The sequence below is a fragment of the Nyctereutes procyonoides genome, unplaced genomic scaffold (assembly GCF_905146905.1).
Source record: "Nyctereutes procyonoides isolate TBG_1078 unplaced genomic scaffold, NYPRO_anot_genome, whole genome shotgun sequence".
NCBI lineage: Eukaryota > Metazoa > Chordata > Mammalia > Carnivora > Canidae > Nyctereutes > Nyctereutes procyonoides.
Window position 1 is genome coordinate 44,239,246 of NW_026575030.1, and position 7,482 is coordinate 44,246,727.

A 7,482-nucleotide genomic window follows, 5' to 3' on the forward strand; every position below is an offset into this window, starting at 1 on the left:
GGACTTTTGGGGATCCTGTACTTTGGAGTGGTTAGGCCTTGATAAATACAGTGTGTGCTTTGACCCCTGTCTGCTTATTGGCTCATCACATTGCTACTCTTTTGGTTTCAAATCACAGGGGACAGAGGCATGTGTGGTTGACCTTCACCTCTACGCTAGCTTGAGAAGGGACACCGAAAATGAGGATAAAATAGCATCTGCCTGGATAGGGAACTGTGACAGCTAAGTAGATCCTGAATCGTAGGAGCTTCAGAAATGTTAGGTATTCGTTTTTGAAGGCTGACACAGCACACGGGGAGGGGCCGCCTTTGCCTGGCCTGTGCCATGGGGAGCTGGAGCTGGTGCGCACTTGCAGTCCTGCAGGGTGAGGGCTGGGCCTGGCCCTACCTTCACGGGGAGACTCGGTTTCCAGTGTAAGGGCCACTCCCAAACAGACAGTGCTTCACCCATTGCAGGGGCTTTTTAGCCATCCTGGCATCTCAAAGTGGGAGAATTTTTAAAGCTTCTGCTTTTATCTTTTGTCTCAGACAAGACTGTGCTAATGTGGGCTCTTTGGTTTTTCAACGATTTTACTAAGTATCAGTCGATAATTTCAGATTAGCTGCCTCAGAAAAAAAAAAAACCTGTCTCTCTCTTGTTTAAATCCACCTCCGTTGAGGGAACAAGGAAAAGCTTGGATTTCTGTGGCTTGTTCTCAGGCTCCTGAAGTCAACTGCTACCACCTGCAATGCAGTTTGATTCGGACGGTTCATTTTCAGAGCTAGGCATGGCGACAGGTTCCAGGAACACACACTGCAGGCCTAACCTCTGGGCATTATTGGCGAGCACTCATAGTAAGCTGCAGAGTGGCACTTGTTGCCCTGCACTTAAAGGAGCATTCAAGGCCATGTAAGGCAAGAAAGTAACCAAAAAATTTCTAGAAAGACTTCAGACACTTGGACTATTACACAGAGGTAGCAGAACCAATTTTATTATCCTAACTCTGCAACCATCATCCCAGGCGATGCTCCCCCTTCCTCCACACTTGAACTAAAAAGGTGATGGGAGGGAGAAAAGGGAAGAAGAGGCCTGCTCTCTGAATTAAGAATATTGGGGCCCTCTGTCCTCCACAGAAGGGAAGCATGGACTTCCTCCATGTGCTAGACACCGTCCTAGGTGAACAGCAGTGCAACCCTGTAGATAATTCAAGACTTTCACACCCACAGATCTACTTAAAATCCTAGCTCTTCCATTTTCTGCTTGAGAAATTTTACCAATTTAAATAGATTTTTTATGTCACAGTGGAATATAAACGTCCATCTTCACCTTTGGTGTGAGGCCTAAATAATACATGCAAAACACTTAGTGTCTGGCATGTCTTAGGATTTCAAGAAATGGTAACCATAACTAATCTGCAGATGATTTCAAATCCCCAGCCTTGCCTTCTCTCCAAAGCTCTAGGTCTAAGCTTTCTGACTTCCGGACAGCTCCATTTGAATATTTTTATGACACCTAAAACTTAGTATGTCCGGGTTTAAACTCCTCTTTCTTCTCATGATTTCTCCAGTTTCCATTTTCTTTGTGTTTCTCCTGTCACCTAGACTTTCAATGGTGACATCATCTTTGACTTCTCTTGTTTCTGTGCCTTATGTATCCAGTTGGTTTCCAAGGCTTTTTTATTCTACTCCTATAATGTCTATCTCACTAAAAGCCCCCTGTCCTACCCTGGTCTGGGCTACTGGATGACAGTAGCCTCTCTGCTGGTCTCCTTGCTGACAGCTTTCTCCTGTAATCCATTTTATATACCTTGCCAGTCCAATTTGCAAAAGCATAGATTTAATCACTTCAACCTTTTACTCAATAACTTTCAAAGATCTCCCATTGCTTATAGAAACAATCTAGAATAGTCTAGATTTAGTCTCCCATCCAAGTGCTAGCAGAGCTAGCCAGTTCTAGCTTTGCAATATTTTCTGTCCTCTCCTTTAGCTTTGGTTAAACTCACTATTGTTTGTTCCACTTTGCACTTTCTTAGGACCATGCTTCTTGCTACATTGCCTTTATTTCTGGAATACTATTCTCAACCTATTCAAATCCTATCCATGTCACTTCGCTGAAATTACAATTTCAAGAATCATAACCATTTCTTTATCAAATAGAATGATAATTTAAAGCTCATCTAAAATGTCCTATTTTTTTTTTTAACTCCTTATAGCACACCAAGTAACCTCTTTCCTGTGTCTTTGGTCACTTTCTACCTTGCGTAACACTGATTAATATGCATTCATCATCTCTGCTAGGACTTGCTATTTATTTAGTCCTTTTTTTTTTTAATCTCCCAGTGTCTTCTACATTGCCTTGCAAAGAGTAGTTGCTCAAGAAGTAAGAGGTTTCTGAGTGAAGTTGAAATTATTAGAAAGCCCCATTGTAAAATATATGCTTAAAATTACATTATCTAGGAAAGAATTAAAATTGATAGGCAAGAGTTCAAGTTTAACACTTTGGAGGGAAAGCTCTACAACAGGTCCTACAAGGTAACTTAGAGATTTATAGATAGAGCTTTCTTTCCCTTACCTAGAAGAGGATGTGGGTACAGTCCTTTGCCAGTTGTGATGGCAAATGGACAGTTGAAGTTAATCACTTTGGCTTTTGTGATGTTTTTGCACATTTCATATGAGGAATTTGTATTAGAAAATGTTTAAAGTTTTTTTTTGTTTGTTTAAAGTTTCTTATCAACTTGGTTAGAAGATAAAAATTCAGAACTATAGAAAACATTGATGAAAGAAATTGAAGATGACACAAACAAATGGAAAGATATTCCACGCTCATGGATTGGAGGAACAAATGTTAAAATATCCATACCACCCAATCTATAGAATTAATGCAATCCCTGTCAAAATACCAATAGCATTTTTTATTAAACTAGAACGAATAATCCTAAAATTTGTATGGAACCACAAAAGACCTCAAACAACCAAAGCCATCTTGAAAAAGAACAAGACTGGGGATATCACAATCCCAGATTTCAAGATATACTGAAAAGGTAGTAGTAATCAAGACAGTATGGTCCTGGCACAAAAATAGACACATAGATCTATGGAATAGAATAGAGGGCCCAGAAATAAACCCACATTATATGGTCAATTAGTCTTTGACAAAGGAAGCAACAATATGCAATGGGGGAAGAAAACTAGTCTCTTGAAGAAATGGTGCTGGATAGCTGCATGCAAAAGAATAAAACTGAGGCACTTTCTTACATCACATACAAAAATAAATTCAAAATGGATTAAAGACCTAAATGTGAGACTTGAAACCATAAAAAACCTAGAAGAGAGCACAGGCAGTAATTTCTCTGACACTGGCTGTGGCACTGTTTTTTTCTAGAAATGTCTCCTAAGGCAAGGGAAACAAAACCAAATTAAACTATTGGGATTATATCCAAATAAAAAGCTTCTGCACAGCAAAAGAAACAATTAACAAAACAAAAAGCCTATTGAATGGAAGAAGATATGTGCAAATGACATATCTGATAAGAGATTAGTATCTAAAATATATAAAGAACTTATACAACTGAACACCCCCCCAAAAAAATCTGATTAAAAATGGGCAGAAGGCATTAACAGACATTTCTCCAAAGAAGACATATAGATGGCCAACAGACACATGGAAGGATGCTCAGTATCACTCATCCTCAGGAAAATGCAAATGAAAACCACAATGAGACATCACCTCACATCTGTTAGAATGGCTAAAATTAAAACCGCAGGAAACGACAAGTGTTGGCAAGGATGCGGAGAAAAAGGAACCTTCGTGCACTGTTGGGGAGAAAGCAAACTGATGCAGCCACTGTAGAAAACAGTATGGAGGTTCCTCAAAAAATTAAAAATAAAATTGCCATAGGATCCAGTAATTCCACTACTGGGTATTTACCCAAAGAATATGAAAACATTAATTCAAAAAGATATATGTACCCCTATGATTATTGCAGCATTATTTACAATAGCCAAATTTTGGAAGTAACCCAGCACCCATCCATTAAATGAATGGATAAAGAAGATGTAATATATACATACAATGGAATATTACTCAGCCATAAGAAGAATGAAATCTTGCCATTTGCAACAACATGGATGGATCTAGAGGGTGTAATGCTAAGTGAAATAAGTCAGAGACAAATGCCATATGATTTCACTTATATGTGGAATTTAGAAACAAAACAAAATGAGCAAAGAAAAAAGACACCCAAACAAAAGCACAGACTTAAACACAAAGAACAAACTGGTGGTTACCAGAGCGAAAGTGGGTGGAGGGATGGGTGAGATAGGTGAAGGAGACTAAGAATATACTTGTTGTAATGAGCACTGAATAATGTACAGAATTGTTGAATCATTATATTGTACACCTGAAACTAATATAACACTGTATGTTGATTATACTGGAATTAAAATTTTTAAAAGTGATAGAGACTGATGCCACCTAATGTTAAAGAAATGACATCACCAGTAATATACACACTGGCCCTGAGAGCCACCTGTTGAAAAAGCTGATGAATAATGACAACTATTCAGTCAACAAATTTCAGGAGAGACTCAATTGCCCCCAAAGTCCTATTAGATTTCCTACTATTATCCATAAACAAATTGCCACATATGTGGCAATGTTTACTGTAAGAGTTATAATATTTTCCTTTTGTGAGATCCTATCAAAACACATACTCAGTAATAACATTTAAATAAAAACAAAAAATTCAGAACACTGTTGGAGAAGTTTGATGGAGTCACCGTATCCTTATCTATTTAAACTATGAAGTAAAGTTCTACAACCGAAATCAGGGCACTGTTAGATAAAGTTAGGGGTTTAATAGGTAAATTTAGGGGAGTATGAGTACTTTCATGGAAATGAAGATGCATCATTTCAAAGGCATATTCATCAAGAGGTAACTTTTCATCAAAAGGACATTTTACCATAGATTTCCAATCAGGACCTGTTCTCAAAGAACTCTGCCCAATATTATGCCATTCTCTCTCAATTACTAAAATAGTGCTCATCTTGATTAATATATATTTAATAAACAATAATTTATTTCTTTCAGAGGAAGTTAGTCAGATATTTGGTTCAATAAATATATATTTTTTTTGATTTCCCAAATTTCCCTTGATAATTTTTTTTTTCGACAATCTTCTCATTTTGTCCCGTTATTCTTAGGATACCTTCTGAGCTCCTAAAATGGCCTTTCACTCTCGCCAGCAAATTTTATTCTTCAAACAAGCTGAACATTGAATTTTTACAATGGGCCATGCCTGCAGTAGTTTAAAAACATGACCCTATAATTCTTTGATCACCCTCCCATTGAGAGGTGTGTTTTCTGTTCCCTTTCCATGAATCCGGGCTGGCTTGTATTGCTTTGACCAAAAGTTTGACTTAAGTACTTAGTTGCATAAGTTGCATAAGTACTATTATGCAACGCAGTCATAATAGGTTATGTGGCTTTGGATGGGTTCCCTTAAAACACTTAGTTGTAGAATCCTCACTTGTGGAACATTCCATCTCAGAACCCACCTGCCATGCTGTGAAGCCCAGACCACATGGAGAGACCTTGTGTAGACAGTCAAGATCATCTTCCCATCATGTGCTCAGCTGACTAGGATGTGTAGTCCTGCTAAGCCTTCAGATGCCTCTGGCCCCACCACTATCTCACTGTAACCCTACGAGACTCCAATCAAGAACCCCTCAGCTAAGCCCCAACCAACCTACGAAACTGTAAGAGATAGTAATGATTTGTTGTTTTTGCTGCTACATTGTGGGATCATTTGTTATGCAGTCACAGTATCTAGAACCATCTCCTTTCCCACCACAGGCTTTCTAAAGGCCTTTTTCTCTTCCTGAATGGCTTTTTCTGACCCCCCCCCACCCACACCCCACACCCTCCCCACTTTTTTTACATGGATTACTCCTATTTATTTTTCTAATTAAGCTCAATATTTCCTTATTCAGCACATTTCCCCCGACCGCTTACCTCAGGCTCATTCTCCCTCTAATTATTTCACACACCCTGAAGTTCTTGAATGTGGTAGGCAGTAAAGTCCAGGTTGGGGAGTGATTCTACTTGTCATCACTGCTTTTAAACAACATGACCCAATGGTCCCATACCTTAATATAATCTAAGGGAGGTTCTGGGGTCACTAAATAATAGTGAAGGCCTTTTTGCGAGAGACATGAGAAAAGTTCAGTCCATTCCGATAATCCAGGTCAGTTAGTGAAGTATCAAAACTAAAATGCCATTCAAAGTTGAAACTGTCTCTTCTCTTAGCTCAACCTTGTCTCTGGCTGGGGGGCCTACCATAGGGAGGGGACTGAGTGTTTCTCAGCCCTCAGTCACTTTCTCCTACGTGGGCAGAGACTTTCTGGTCCTTCAGGGTCAAACTGTGGCAAAAGTAGATTAGGGAGAGGGACAGTTTACTGTGGCTGGTACAGTTGTCATCTGACCTGGGGGCATGTAGCCCATGCACAATTGCTGGTTCTTTTTCTTTTAAAAGCCACTTTGGGGAGTTTCTCAGAGATCCTCCCTCTGCAGACCTTCAGACTGTATTTCTTTTAACAGGTGAAATCAATGTCTCTACTTTAGCTCTGTGCTTACCACGCCCCCCTCAGTCCCTGGGTTCCTGGGAGGCTGATTTCTCTCTGTTGGGATCATATTGGTCTCAGGTGTTCAAGAGTTTCTCTCTCTCTCTCTCCCTCTCTCTCTCTCTCTCTCTCTCAGGACTCCCAGTCAGCTCCTATTGTGATGAAGACATTTAGCCCCCAAGAAACAAGAACAGGTAAGTCTCAACTCAGTTTGGGGTTTCACTGCTTCATGCTTCAGGCTCATCTGACTGACCCCTTTTATTGCCAGACTTTTCAAGAGTGAGTCAAATATTCATTCACAGATTTGTCAAAAGTCAGGGGATGCATGGCAAGCTCCCTCAAATAGCCCTTCTCAACTGGCTATTTCCCTCCTCACCACAGTGACTGGGACTTGGGGAAAGCCTGTAAGCCTGCAGCATCTCTCCCCAGAGATGTCTCTCTCCTAGTTTTCCAAACTCTGATTAACCCCAAAGCATTTATATATTTTTGTGGGGAGTGAGACCCTGAAAGTCCCAAGATAGGTTTGTTTGTTTGTTTATTTATTTATTTTCAAGTTTTTATTTAAATCCCAGTTACCATATTGTGTAATACTAGTTTCAGGAATAGGATTTATTTATTTTTCTCTTTTCTTTGTTTAAATTCAATTTTGCCAACATATAGTACGCCATTAGTTTCAGATGTCATTTGCAATAACTCATCAGTTGCATATAATACCCAGTGCGTATCACATCACAGCCCTCCTGAATGCTCGTCACCCAGTTACCCCATCCCCCCATCCATCTCCCCTTCAGCAACCCTCAGTTTGTGTCCCAGAGTTAAGGGTCTCTCATGGTTTGTCTTCTTGGATTTTTTTCCCCACTCAGTTTCCCCACCTTCCCTTAT